Here is a 16,062-nt window from a genome sequence, read left to right as displayed (position 1 = left end):
TCTATCGCACCATCGCATCATACTATTTTCCCGTTAAGCGAAAACGTACACCGGCAGGGCTGCTTTTGAAGAGTCAGCATTTTTTCATTTGAATCAGTTTGAATTGAACCGGCCGCCGCGCTACACGCGCAAATTAAAAAAAATCAAAAAAAAACCCAAACTGAGTTTGTAATAAGAATTATAATACTTATTTCTGTGATCTTAAAAGACATAATTAAATAAAAGAACTAAAGAATAGTTATAAAGACTAAAATATTTGTTATAAAAAAAAACCAAAGTATGATTTTTAATAATCGGGGATTGCCCATATTGCTTTTTTTAAATGTATGAAAACATTTATTTGAAGCAATTTTTTAATTTTATAATTTATTTAATAATTTGGGAAAAATTTAAACAACGTGACATCAGGACGGACAAGGCGACAGCTGTTTCGATTATACCTTGTAAATCTCTTCAAAGCCTTTTCTCCCGGGAGTGGGAGTCGAACTCGAAACAGCTGTCGCCTTGTCCGTCCTGATGTCACGTTGTTTAAATTTTTCCCAAATTATTAAATAAATTATAAAATTAAAAAATTGCTTCAAATAAATGTTTGCATACATTTAAAAAAAGCAATATGGGCAATCCCCGATTATTAAAAATCATACAAACAGACAAAATTGGTTAATTCGTTGTAGTTCTATAAATAGAACGAAAACAGCAACAAAACCAAAGTTTCTTTGAAAACCGCCGTACCAAGCATAGCTTTAACACATAATTGCATACGAAGTATGCAATGTGTAAAAGATTAAAATATGCAAAAAGAAGGCAATTGGGAAAGACTTGACAACAGGCATGACGTAGCTGAATGCGTTTACAACCATTTCAACTATCGTAGGGGTGCGTGTTCGACTCCCACTCCCGGGAGAAAAGGCTTTGAAGAGATTTACAAGGTATAATCGAAACAGCTGTCGCCTTGTCCGTCCTGATGTCACGTTGTTTAAATGGTTCCCAAATTATTAAATAAATTATAAAATTAAAAAATTGCTTCAAATAAATGTTTTCATACATTTAAAAAAAGCAATATGGGCAATCCCCGATTATTAAAAATCATACAAACAGACAAAATTGGTTAATTCGTTGTAGTTCTATAAATAGAACGAAAACAGCAACAAAACCAAAGTTTCTTTGAAAACCGCCGTACAAAGCATAGCTTTAACACATAATTGCATACGAAGTATGCAATGTGTAAAAGATTAAAATATGCAAAAAGAAGGCAATTGGGAAAGACTTCACAACAGGCATGACGTAGCTGAATGCGTTTACAACCATTTCAACTATCGTAGGGGTGCGAGTTCGACTCCCACTCCCGGGAGAAAAGGCTTTGAAGAGATTTACAAGGTATAATCGAAACAGCTGTCGCCTTGTCCGTCCTGATGTCACGTTGTTTAAATTTTTCCCAAATTATTAAATAAATTATAAAATTAAAAAATTGCTTCAAATAAATGTTTTCATACATTTAAAAAAAGCAATATGGGCAATCCCCGATTATTAAAAATCATACAAACAGACAAAATTGGTTAATTCGTTGTAGTTCTATAAATAGAACGAAAACAGCAACAAAACCAAAGTTTCTTTGAAAACCGCCGTACCAAGCATAGCTTTAACACATAATTGCATACGAAGTATGCAATGTGTAAAAGATTAAAATATGCAAAAAGAAGGCAATTGGGAAAGACTTCACAACAGGCATGACGTAGCTGAATGCGTTTACAACCATTTCAACTATCGTAGGGGTGCGAGTTCGACTCCCACTCCCGGGAGAAAAGGCTTTGAAGAGATTTACAAGGTATAATCGAAACAGCTGTCGCCTTGTCCGTCCTGATGTCACGTTGTTTAAATTTTTCCCAAATTATTAAATAAATTATAAAATTAAAAAATTGCTTCAAATAAATGTTTTCATACATTTAAAAAAAAGCAATATGGGCAATCCCCGATTATTAAAAATCATACAAACAGACAAAATTGGTTAATTCGTTGTAGTTCTATAAATAGAACGAAAACAGCAACAAAACCAAAGTTTCTTTGAAAACCGCCGTACCAAGCATATCTTTAACACATAATTGCATACGAAGTATGCAATGTGTAAAAGATTAAAATATGCAAAAAGAAGGCAATTGGGAAAGACTTCACAACAGGCATGACGTAGCTGAATGCGTTTACAACCATTTCAACTATCGTAGGGGTGCGAGTTCGACTCCCACTCCCGGGAGAAAAGGCTTTGAAGAGATTTACAAGGTATAATCGAAACAGCTGTCGCCTTGTCCGTCCTGATGTCACGTTGTTTAAATTTTTCCCAAATTATTAAATAAATTATAAAATTAAAAAATTGCTTCAAATAAATGTTTTCATACATTTTAAAAAAGCAATATGGGCAATCCCCGATTATTAAAAATCATACAAACAGACAAAATTGGTTAATTCGTTGTAGTTCTATAAATAGAACGAAAACAGCAACAAAACCAAAGTTTCTTTGAAAACCGCCGTACCAAGCATAGTTTTAACACATAATTGCATACGAAGTATGCAATGTGTAAAAGATTAAAATATGCAAAAAGAAGGCAATTGGGAAAGACTTCACAACAGGCATGACGTAGCTGAATGCGTTTACAACCATTTCAACTATCGTAGGGGTGCGAGTTCGACTCCCACTCCCGGGAGAAAAGGCTTTGAAGAGATTTACAAGGTATAATCGAAACAGCTGTCGCCTTGTCCGTCCTGATGTCACGTTGTTTAAATTTTTCCCAAATTATTAAATAAATTATAAAAAACCAAAGTGTTGGGACTAAAATGTAAAGAACTTAAATTAGCAGTGATAAAATTAAACTAAAGCGTTAGAGTTTAAGTATTCATAAAAACTAAAAGTGTAAGAAATCATAAAAAGGTTATAAATAAAAGAGTTAAAATACCGTTAAAATAAAAACTTTTATTAAAAAGAAACTAAAGAGGTGAGCTCGTGTTGTTTGTTCGTGGGGCTAATCGCCCATAGATGTGTGGCAATCTACAATGCCACTTTACATGGCGACCGTGACATGCGTTCTCAACGAAGGAATTTTTTTGTTAGAATAATGCGATTCTTTTCCATGTTTTAACTCCAAAAAAATAAAAACGTTTGTCGTTAATAACGGAATAACGGGGCCATGAATCCACGAAACGGGATATCAGAAGGCAGCAGCAGTGAAAATGATTGTGCCTAACGCAGTACAGTCCCATAGGGAGTTGATACCGTTTAAGAACAAAATATTTCCAAATATAATTTTTGCCATAAAAATATGTTGAAATTTTTTTTAAATATCAACATTATTACAGTGATGGTTTCTCACTGAATAAAAGTGAAGGTGGTGAGAGTTTGCTACGTTAATTTGGGAAAAATTACGTTTCAATTCTTAAGTTGCGGCGTCGATGAAAAAATCTCGCAAAGGAAAAAATTGGAAATTTCGGTGTTGTTTTAGAGCTCCGAAATTCGGCGCAACATTGTACATAAATACAGTTTAATCGAACTCAAGTGTTAAAAAGAAAATCTTCAAAAAATACAAAACCTACAAAAAATTTGTAAACTACACAATTACACAAAATATGTTTAAATCAACAAAATATACAAAGATATGGTTGAACTGAAATAAAACTACAAAAATAATCTAAAAAAACACAAAAAAAAAAAATATATATATATAAAATCTACAAAAAAAAGTACAAAATCTAGAAATTGAAAAAAAATTTTCCAAAAAAAATCAAAAACTGAAAAATGCAAAATAAAAATAAAATGTGGAGAAATAAAACGAACAAAACACATTAATTTTAAACAAACATTACAAACACGAAAATCAAAAAAAATGTGAGACGAAACTCAAAATTCTCTACACACCCACTTTAAATTTCTGCATATGTACAAAACTAAAAACTTCTACCAAAAATACAAAATTTTGTTACTAAAAATCAAATCTAACAAAAACAAAAAAATTACAAACTAAGACTTTTGAAAAAAAAAATTCAAGATTATACAACCACACACAAAAAAAAAAGATTTCAAAGCGAAGAAACTGAATTAATTGCATCTAGAAACATTTTCATTTAAAACAAATCTACGAAACATATACATGGAATTCTAAAATTTGTCAACAAAAAAAAAAACAACAAATAAAAAATCATCAAAAATTCAACACTTGCCTGGAAACAAATGAAAATTACATAAAGGCTGGACAAATGCGTGGTGGCAACGGCGCGCACCCACGTATTTGTTAAAGATTAGTTAAGGCGAAAAAAAGGAAAGAAAATAAGAACACCAAAAGGGTTTCGTATTAATAAAAAGGAATTCACAGTGTGCTTTTATTTATATAAACACAACAAGTGTTAAGAAATGGTTTAACAAATGTTGTGGAAAATGATATATATGTAATAATAATTATGAAAATTTGCACTTACGTGAACGTGTGATTACGTGTACCTTTGCTGGCTGCTGGATCAAAAGAGGACGAGACTCTCTTCCACATGAGCCGATGAACCCACGATACAGCTCCTTCGTTGGGTTTCCCGGCAACAAAGTTGCTGTACCGCTGGCTCAGAGCGCTAAAAATCTAAGATACATACGTACTACCACTCACACATGCCTGTGTGTATAGTGATCACAAGAATATGTGGGTGGTAGTAACGAAGGAAAATAAACAAAGAGGGTTATGTTACGAGGGGGGGGGGGGATATATTTAGGCCTGTGGCCTAAACAAAGGCAGAATTATCATCGCACTTCGAAAGACGTGGAACACCCATTAGCTATTATACAATTAAAAGGTAACGGTTAAGATATGAACCTGGAGATGAACCAAAAAAAACAAGGGAAGGAGCAAAGTATGTATTTTATTTTCAAATATATCTTGTTTTAATTGTAAGCGCCATACAAAGGCATATGAACTATTTTTATGTAGCCTACAAGAAATGCTGAAAATCAACCGATTGCGGTTTTCAAAAATTAAATAAATATAGCATTTTCCAAATATTTTTCAAATGCTTTCAAACCATGAATAGTATTTTTTGTAAACACTTACAAGTAACATTTCACATTTTAAATACTTAGAAACATATATCCTCAATACAAAAAAAAGTTGTCTTAATACATTCCATACACTAATACATTATGGCAGTTCAGAGTTTTTGTGCATTTGATATTGAAAAAAAAAAAAAAAAAACAATTACAACCTATGAATTGTGAAAACATTTTTAGATTTTGTTTTGCATTGACAATGGTGAAAAAAGTAAAGTTCGGTTTGCATAGTCCTAGTCTTGCATAGTCATATAAATTTTCGCGTTTCGTGTAAAAATCCTCCATCAGCTAACAAATACAATGATGCTAGACCATTTGCACAAAATTCTGAACTCCCCTATTTTTGATATGCCATAAATTAAATTTTTGCCTTTATATATAACACATGAATTTAATATGAAAACAAAATTAAAATATTTTCATTAACTGCAACTTTAAACAAAGCGTTTCGTTTGATGTAGAAATTATACAAACAGTTTCGAAATTTTTTTCTCAAAGCGGTGCGTCCGTGATACAATATACGTCATAATTTTCATACTTTCAAAATAAAGCGATGTGGTCGTAAACATCGCCGTTTATTCGAAAAAATAAATTAAAATTCTGGGTAGGCTTGTGAAAACAAGTGCGTTTTTTAATATTTTTTTCCAATAGTCCGAAAAAAAAATATACCAGCCTGGTTTTCACTAAATAAATTTCGAAAAAACCGGAACACGCTTGCCTATTTCCTTTTGTAAAGCCCATTCTGGGGGGCGAGGAACCACAGACCAAGTGTCCTTTTTAGGACAGCCTGTCCATTGGTTAGCTAGCGGGGCTAACCTAGTGGGGGGGCAATCGGTAATTCCGACCAAGTTCGGCACGGAAGGGGGGTAGGCATTTCTCTAGCCTATAATTAAGAGAAAATCCGCAGACCGGATGTTCCTTTGTTTTAAAGACAAATTATATAATTACCTTTACCTGAATTACCATTTTAAAAAAATGTATACCAAACACGACAAATATTTACCGGATTTTCAAATAATACTCGGATTTACAAAATATTTACCTGATTTACAAAATTTTTTTTTCTTTAAAATAATAATTTTCAATAAAATTACCCTGTTTCAAACACATGCCCGATTCTGAGGGCAATTCCAGCGATAAATCAAGCTCTAAAGGTAGGTGTTCACTAGCTCATCGAGAAGATTTTTTAGGATTTAATGACTCAGATATCGCAGAAACTAACAATTCAAATTTTCAGTCAGTAACTAATATTATAAACACTCAGCCTTCAGCAAATTCGTCTAATAATTGAGGCAACCTACTAACTAGCACTTCCAATTTTCAAGCAGAACCTGACTTTTCCAATCCTCACTCTACTTCAAATTCTTCTAATTTGCCTTCAACAATTAATTCTTCAGTTTACAATCGAATAACAGTATTTCAGTCATGGCGACCTCAGAAGAGAAAAAGTTGTTCATTACCAGTTGCGCCTCAATTATTAGAGAAACTACAGCGGCGATCCACTGGCATTGGAATCTTTTATCGACAAAATAAAATTAATTGAAGTCTTCTCAGAGGAACATTTAAATAGCACTTTTATAGCATTTTTGAAATGCAAACTTGAGGGAAAAGCACGCGTCGTTACATGTCATCAATAATAACTACTCGGACTTTGCTAAGCGCGTTGATGAACTATCCGACGCATTGGAACGTTGTTTGATTATTGAAGGTATGACACAAGCCAAGGCACAAAAATCTCGCACAAAATTTTATATTTTTTGAGAAAATTGATGTATGTATATATATTGTATATCAAAGTTGTTAATAAAGGGAAAAAATGGCCGTAGAGCAAACAGTGAATGTGTGCAGGTTGAACACTCGTTCAGAATTGGTCAAATCCATCCTGGCTTCAACTACCTTCAGTGATTCAAAAGACGTAGTTGCAAAAATGATAGTTGGACGTAATAATGAAGTTAAAGAAAGACAAGTACAAGCATTTCGTTCTCGTGGTAATTGGCAAAGTAGTTTTCGAGGAAATTATAGAGGTAATAATTTCAATAATAGGTACAACAATCCAAATGCCAGATTCAACAATAACAATAGAAATAACTACAACAATAATAATTACGGGTACAATAATTCTAATAGAAGTAATAAAGACAGATATAGCACTAATAGAAACAATCAGCCTAGTAGTAGTAACAATAACGCTGCTAATAATAATAATAATAGACGTTCAAATTCGCGAAGTAATGCCAATGTACGCGCTTAAAACGTGAACGACCCTCAGGAGCGAACACTGGGTGATCGGGATCACGATTTAGACAATTAAACGAATCTTCTTCAAAAATATTAAAATCCATCTACTGCTTGAACCTTAATTATTCAGATTTTATTGAACTTCAATGTAGCGATTCCTACAAACCATGTACTTTTCTAGTAGATTCTCAGGCAGATATTTCTTTAATCAAAATTTCAAGTTTATCTCAAAATTTTAACTTTTAAAGTAATGAAATTATTAATATAACAGACGTAACAGCAGAAAAAATTTCTACTTTAGGAACCTTAAAAACCAACTTAATTGCATATAATTTTTTAATACCGCATACTTTACATATAGTTAACGACGATTTCAATATACCTTCAGACGGAATACACGGCAAAGACTTTTTAAAAGTAAATAAATGCATTATTATTGTTATTTTTTAATTTTTCTAAATTTGAAAAATTGTATTTTGTTTTTGGAATAGGAAGTAGAAAATTTTTCAGACAACCTGCCATAGCTGCGCAGATAAATCCATTTCGAAGGGTGCTAAGCCTTCATCATCAGTACGCTTTACCCATGCTGCGCTAACCATTTAGCTATACAGCGGTGGTTTGTTTGACTGGCAAATTTGCTATTTCTATTATTTTTTTTACCAACTATATTTATTCAGTGTTGCGTCATCTGGTGGAAATCACTGATAATGCTGGATTTTTGTTTATTGTCAATTACTTTGTTTGACATTCCCAAGTGCTCATGGTTTATTAACAATTGTTTTTTGTTTTTATCGGCCTATTGATAAATGATTCAAAGTTCAATTCGAGCTCAAGGCCAGAACAGTCATTTTTTTCTAATGATAATTATTGTTATTTTTTAATTTTTCTAAATTTTAAAAATTGTATTTTGTTTTTGGAATAGAAAGTAGAAAATTTTTCAGACAACCTGCCATAGCTGCGCAGATAGATCCATTTCGAAGGGTGCTAAGCCTTCATCATCAGTACGCTTTAGGCATGCTGCGCTAACCATTTAGCTATACAGCGGTGGTTTGTTTGACTGGCAAAAAAAAGAATAGAAGTAGCAAATTTGCCAGTCAAACAAACCACCGCTGTATAGCTAAATGGTTAGCGCAGCATGCCTAAAGCGTACTGATGATGAAGGCTTAGAACCCTTCGAAATGGATCTGTCTGCGCAGCTATGGCAGGTTGTCTGAAAAATTTTCTACTTACTATTCCAAAAACAAAATACAATTTTTCATATTTTGAAAAATTAAAAAATAACAATAATTATCATTAGAAAAAAATTATTGTTCTGGCCTTGAGCTCGAATCGAACCTTGAATCATTTATCAATAGGCCAATAAAAACAAAAACAATTGTAAATGCATTATTAATTATGCAAGCGATAGCATAACTATTAATACCGGCTTAAAAACTTTAAATATTCCAATTTTACATGGCACAAGTACCAATTCTTTAGTTATACCTCCGAGATGTGAAGTTTATCGTTTATTTAAATTACCAAAATGTGACAATCCTGTTTTTGTAGACTCACAAGAAATCTGTAGTGGTGTTTTACGGCAAAGTGCATTGTTGACACAAATAATCCAGTTCTAAAAATTTTAAATGTTACTGACGAAGTAAAACATGTCAACAATTGCAATATCGTAACAGAAGATATTAACAACTACAATGTCTATAAAACCAATGAAACTTCTAAAGATCAAAAACGCTTAGGGGAATTAACAAAATTTTTGAAAAATCAAATGCCAGATTATGCTCAAAAACAATTGCTAGATTTATGCTTAAAATATGCCGATGTATTCGCTTTAAAAACTGATCGTATGACTTTAAATAACTTTTACGAACAAAAACTACGTTTAACTGATAAAAATCCAGTCTATATAAAAATTATGGTTTACCATATACCCATATACACAACGCGAAGAAATTAATAAACAAGTCAAAAATTTAATGCGAAATGATTTAATAGAACCCATCTTCTCTAATTGTGACAGTCCCTTAATTCTGGTACCGAAAAAGATCCTTCAGGCCAATAGTCTTATCGTGTGTGCGTTGATTTCAGAGCAGTCAACAAAAAGCTTATCGCAGACAAATTTCCGTTGGCACGAGTAGACGACATACTCGACAATCTTGGCAGAGCCAAATACTTTTCAACTTTAGATCTTTTTTCTGGTTTTCACCAAATACCACTTCATGTCAATTCTAGAGGCGTTACATCTTTCATTACAGATCGAGGAGCTTTTTATTGGAAAGTTTTAGCTTTCGGTTTAAATATAGCACCAAACTCTTTTTCACGTATGATGTCATTAGCATTTTCAGGCATTTCGCCAAATCAAGCTTTTATGTACATTGACGATGTTATAGTCATCGGTTGCAGCGAGACACATCACCACAAAAATTTAGAAAAAGTTTTCGAAACTTGTAAAAAATTCAATCTAAAGTTAAATACCAACAAATGCAATTTCCTTCGTTCTGAAGTAACCTTTTTAAGCCATAAATGCACCTCAAAAGGCCTGCTGCCAGATGACTCAAAAATAGACGCAATTAAAAAATACACTAAGCCTAAAGACAAAGACGCTGTTAGGCGATTCGTTGCATTTGCAAATTATTGTTGGCGTTTTATACCTAATTTTGTATCACTGGCAACCCCTTTAAATCGTCTAAATCGAAAAAAAGTTTAATTTGTTTGGGAAGATGCTTGCGAAAATGCTTTCCAAAAATTAAGATTATCATTAATGTCTCCTCAACTATTACAATACCCTGATTTTTTGAAAGAATGTATTATCACTGTAGATGCATCTAAGAGTTGTTGTGGCGCTATATTAAGCATGGAGATAATGATTTACCGATTTGCTTTGCATCAAAATCTTTCAATAAAACCGAACAGAAAAAAAGCAATCATAGAGGTGGAACTTTTAACAATACATTTTGGTATTAAACATTTTCGGCCGTATGTGTACGGTGCACATTTCACGGTAAAATCAGACCACAGACCATTACTTTATCTATTTAATATGAAAGATCCTTCCTCGAAACTCTCTAGAATCCGATTAGATTTGTCAGAATACAACTTTACAATTGAATATATTAAAGGAAATTCGAAGGTTGTGGCTGATGCACTTTCGCGTATAAGTATAGACGAAATTAAAGACTCGACAAAACACGTTTTAGCCGTTAAAACGCGATCAAAAGCTAGACAAACAGAATTACAGAACGAAAATATTATTTTAAATGAGACGACTTCTAACGATAATAAAGTACAAGTCTATGGTAAATTTTCATACGATTTTTCAAAAAAGATACCGTGAGTAAAATCAACTATACAATATAATAAAAATAAGATCTCCAATTTACAAATTTATGCGCATTTAAAATATAAAAAAAATATAATTTACTTAATCTCGTCAATGTTAACGAAATAACGAATCTAGATGAGTTAATTTGGAGGCTTGAAAAAGCAGCCGACAATCACAATATTAAACAATTAGAATGGCCAAAAAATTATATATTTTTCAATAATTTTACAATTACAAATTTTAAAATCCGCGGAAATGAAATTTTAAAATCATTAGACAGACAATGAACAGAAACAAAAACTTATGACAATTTATCACGAAGATCCAGTGTTAGGAGGTCATTGTGGAACAAAAAGGTTTTATGCCAAATTAAGAACTAAATATTACTGGAAAAACATGACAGGTGATATAGCGAAATTTGTGAAAAATTGCAATAAATGTCTTTTAAATAAAGTGAGACCCAAAACAAAAGAAAACCTTGCCCTTACGCAAACACCCTGTAAACCATTTGATATAGTAATTGTCGATACAATAGGTCCACTTCCAGAATCAAACTAAGGTAACAAGTTCGCTGTTACTATAATTTGTGACTTTTCTAAATACCTGGTAACGGTAGCCGTACCAGACAAATCAGAAAAACTATCGCATGTGCTATATTTGAAAGCTTCATATTAACATATGGTACAACGAAAGCCATTAGATCCGATTTAGGGACGGAATACAAAAATAAATTATTCTCGGAATTAACAAAACTTTTAAAAATTAATCATGTTTTCTCAACAGCTTATCACCACGCAACTGTTGGTACTGTTGAAAGAAACCATAGAGTCTTTAACGAATATTTACGTGCATATCCAGATGAAACGTGTTCAGATTGGGATACATATTTGAAGTACTTTACATTTTTACATAATACTACAAGTAGTTCGGTTTTTGATAATAAATTTACTCCTTTCGAATTAATATTTTGCAGAAAATCTTCAATGCCACATGAATTACAAAAGGAACAAATCGATCCGATTTATAATATAGTAAATTATACAAAAGAGCTAAAATATAGAATGCAAAAATCTAATAAAATGACAACAAATTTTATTAATAAACATAAAATTAGAAATAAAGAATTATACGATAAAACGGCTAAGCCTTTAGAAATTGAAATTAATGACAGGGTTTTAGTAGAAACAGAACCGAGAAATAAACATAGAAATATATATCAAGGTCCCCTCATAATAAAGAATATCGATGGACCAAATGTAACAATTTACGATGAAATTAATAAAATAGAAAAACTGTACATAAAAACCGTATCCAAAAATTTTATTAAAATTGATAGTACTTTTAAATTTTACTAATTAACCTTTAAATATAAATATATTTTAAGAATGCGCCAATGAATGTCAAAAAAAAAAATTGTATGTTAATTTCGATACGGCTAATTTACTAAATATATGTCACCTAAATAATACATAACAGATAGCAACTTACTTACGTTAAGTAGTAGTATAGTAGTAGCTTATACAATAAGCTTACCATACAAAATAAAATAATAATAACGACTCACTTCAAACTAAAGTAAATTATCAAAATCTAAAAATTAACTTTTCCACAATGCCACATGAATTACAAAAGGAACAAATCGATCCTATTTATAATATAGTAAATTATACAAAAGAGCTAAAATATAGAATGCAAAAATCTAATAAAATGACAACAAATTTTATTAATAAACATAAAATTAGAAATAAAGAATTATACGATAAAACGGCTAAGCCTTTAGAAATTGAAATTAATGACAGGGTTTTAGTAGAAACAGAACCGAGAAATAAACATAGAAATATATATCAAGGTCCCTTCATAATAAAGAATATCGATGGACCAAATGTAACAATTTACGATGAAATTAATAAAATAGAAAAACTGTACATAAAAACCGTATCCAAAAATTTTATTAAAATTGATAGTACTTTTAAATTTTACTAATTAACCTTTAAATATAAATATATTTTAAGAATGCGCCAATGAATGTCAAAAAAAAAAATTGTATGTTAATTTCGATACGGCTAATTTACTAAATATATGTCACCTAAATAATACATAACAGATAGCAACTTACTTACGTTAAGTAGTAGTATAGTAGTAGCTTATACAATAAGCTTACCATACAAAATAAAATAATAATAACGACTCACTTCAAACTAAAGTAAATTATCAAAATCTAAAAATTAACTTTTCCTACATATTTATTTTTTGCAAATTTCAATTTTAATTCTTTTTTATATAGCCTAAAGAAGAATGTAGCAAGACTGATCACCTTGCCAAATTCTTCTTTTCTAAAGGGGGATGATGTAGTGCCAAATTGGGTCACTGCATTAAATCTGGCAACACCCCATCAAATATATAAAAAATATGCAACCCTCATATTAACACTTGGCATCACTTAAAATGATAGAGTGGAATGACGCGGAAATTCAACCCCATTGGTTGAATCTCCCGTTACTCGACTCTATCACGCCATCGCATCATACGAATTTTCCCGTTATGCGAAAATGTAACCGGCAGGGCTGCTTTGGAAGCGTCAGCATTTTTTCATTTGAATCAGGCCGCCACGCTACACGCGCAAATTTAAAAAAATAAAAAAAAAAACGCGAACTGAGTTTGTAATAAGAATTAAAATACTTATTTCAGTGAACATAAAAGACATAATTAAATAAAAGAACTAAAGAATAGTTATAAAGACTAAAATATTTGTTATACAAAGAAACCAAAGTGTTAGGACTAAAATGTAAAGAACTTAAATTAGCAGTGATAAAACTAAACTAAAGCGTTACGGGTTTAAATATCCATAAAAAACTAAAAGTGTAAGACATCATAAAAAGGTTATAAATAAAAGAGTTTAAATACCATTAAAATAACAATTTTTATTAAAAAGAAACTAAAGAGGTGAGCTAGTGTTGTGTGTGCGTGGGGCTAATCGCCCATAGATGTGTGGCAATCTACAATGCCACTTTACAGAGGCGAGAATACTCCCCATCAGGGAGAGAAATGAGATGCTAACCAAACAGTTGCTGTTGGATACCCAGAAATCTGGGCATCCCAACAGCCATCTGATTGATGAGCCACCACCGCCTAGGGACTTAAGGAGTCATCTCCGCAAGCATTTTGAGGAAATACGGCACCGTACATACAGCCGTATGAAGCAAAAAAACACAAGCAGGTCCTTGGTGAACTCCTCAAATAGGCGTCGGACCTTTATGCCGGGAATTGCCCGGTGAATCCAGTACTCAAAGAACAGTACCCAAAACTTGCGGAGGGGGAGCGCATACTCCCCAGGGAAACGCGAGTCACTCTAGCTCAACTTCGTTCTGGATACTGTAACAGGCTAAACTCTTACCTATCCAGAATCAACCCCGACATACAAAATGTATGCCCCGCTTGCAATGTGTCCCCATACCAAACATCTCTTTAATTGTAATGTGGAACCAACGCCTCTAACACCTTTTTCATTATGGTCCACCCCTGTTGAAACAACAAGCTTCTTTGGACTCCCGTTAGAGGATATTGATGACAATTTGTGATCGGTCGCAACTATTAGGTGGGGCGAAGCACTGCTACAGCAACAACAACAACAACAACGTTGTAAATTCATACATACATATGTACGTAGAATTTCACAATGAACACGAATTTCGATGATGCCATTTACACTAAAAATATGTATGTGTGGCACTGCTACAAAAAGATATGTGTGGACTATTCATGAAAAACATCTTTTGTAAGAAACTAATTATTACATTTATTAAACTTGAAAAGTTTATATTGACAATTTGTGTCTGTACTCTTTCAACTTCCTGGATCTTCCGAAATTTGTAGCTTTTTTGAAGTTAATTATACCTATGGATATGTATTAACTTATTTATTCATAGCACATTTAAATATACCTACACAAAGCGTTGCTGCATACACACCCCCATCTATACTTGTTTACTCTTTTCGTGGGAGTGAGCAGCAGTGAATAAATTTGCTTCAAAAAAGGAACAGATGAACAAAAAGGAGAACTTGTTCGTTCATCAGAAAAAGAACGAAAGAACCGAATTTCTTTGAATTCTTGAATTTGATGAGGCGTAGCATCGTATTGCCGCTTTGAGGGACCTATGCCAACGCTCGACCATACCATTCGATGCTCGGTCAAAAGCTGTCATTCGAGTTCGGTTGCATCCTATGAGTTGCGTGAATACGTTGAAGAATTTTGATCCGAATTGAGATCCTCGATCACTGATAACAGTAGCTGGTGCTCCGAAGCCGCTTACCCACCCAGCGAAAAATGCTTTTGCGACTGTATCGGTGTAGAAGTCTTTTAGCGGTATTGCTTCGGGCCTACGGGTGAAGTGATCGATTATCGTCAGGCAGTATTTGTATCCGTCGCAAAATGGCATGATTATGTTGTCGACGTGGCCGTGTTTGAAACGTTCACTCGGTACCTCGATGTGTTGCGGAATGTTTGTTTCATGACGGTGTACCTTGCTACGTTGGCATGACAAACACATACGGACCCACCGGATACTGTTACGATTCATATGTGACCACGCGTATTGTTGACTTTAGAGCTTTTGTGTGGCTCGTCCATTGGGGTTCGAAATGTTGTGAACTAGGTCGAACACCTTTCGTCGTTGTGACGAGGGTTTGTATGCCCTTACTTTGCCCGTCGATACGTCACAGTACAACTCGGCATCTGAATCATCAATTTTGAGTTTGCGTAGTTTCAGAGATATTGAACTTGAACGTAGCAGATGGTGTAATTCCTGATCGTTACGTTGTTCGTCTTCGATCTCTCTAGCTGATATGCTCACAGTGAGGTTTATGGTATTACTCCGCGACATCGCATCGGCTGCCGTATTTTTATGTCCCTGGTGTATGTACTATCGCTGATAGATTGGCCCAGTGCCGCCCCTATTTCCTGGTCAGATGCTTCGCAGCGAAGTGTTAAAGCAGCCTACATTGCTGGGTATTCCAGCTGAACGGCATCTATCAATGCGATTTTACAGACATCAAAGGCTTTTGATGTTGTTTCATTCCATCCCACCAGACGTTTGTCGTTCTTTCTCGGTCCCGCGGTGAGGGCGATTAGTGGTGCGCGAATTTCCGAAGCTCGAGGAATGTTTAACCTAAAAAGATTCCATGAGCCTACAAAACGGCGAGCCTCAGCAATTGTTTGTGGTTTCGGGTAGTTTCGCATTGCTTCTGTGCGCTGAGTGGTTGGCCTAAGTCTTGCTCTGTCGATTGTGTGTTCGAGGTAGACAACCTCTTGTTGTGCGAACGAACATTTGTTGACATTAATTGAAAGGCCGTGCTGTCTGAGCCGGTCGAACACCATTCTTAGGTGTTTATTGTGTTCCTCCATGGACCTAGATGCTATCAAGATATCGTCGATGTA

The sequence above is a fragment of the Eurosta solidaginis genome, chromosome 5 (genome assembly GCF_040869045.1).
Source record: "Eurosta solidaginis isolate ZX-2024a chromosome 5, ASM4086904v1, whole genome shotgun sequence".
Lineage (NCBI taxonomy): Eukaryota > Metazoa > Arthropoda > Insecta > Diptera > Tephritidae > Eurosta > Eurosta solidaginis.
This window is presented reverse-complemented; position numbering follows the sequence as displayed.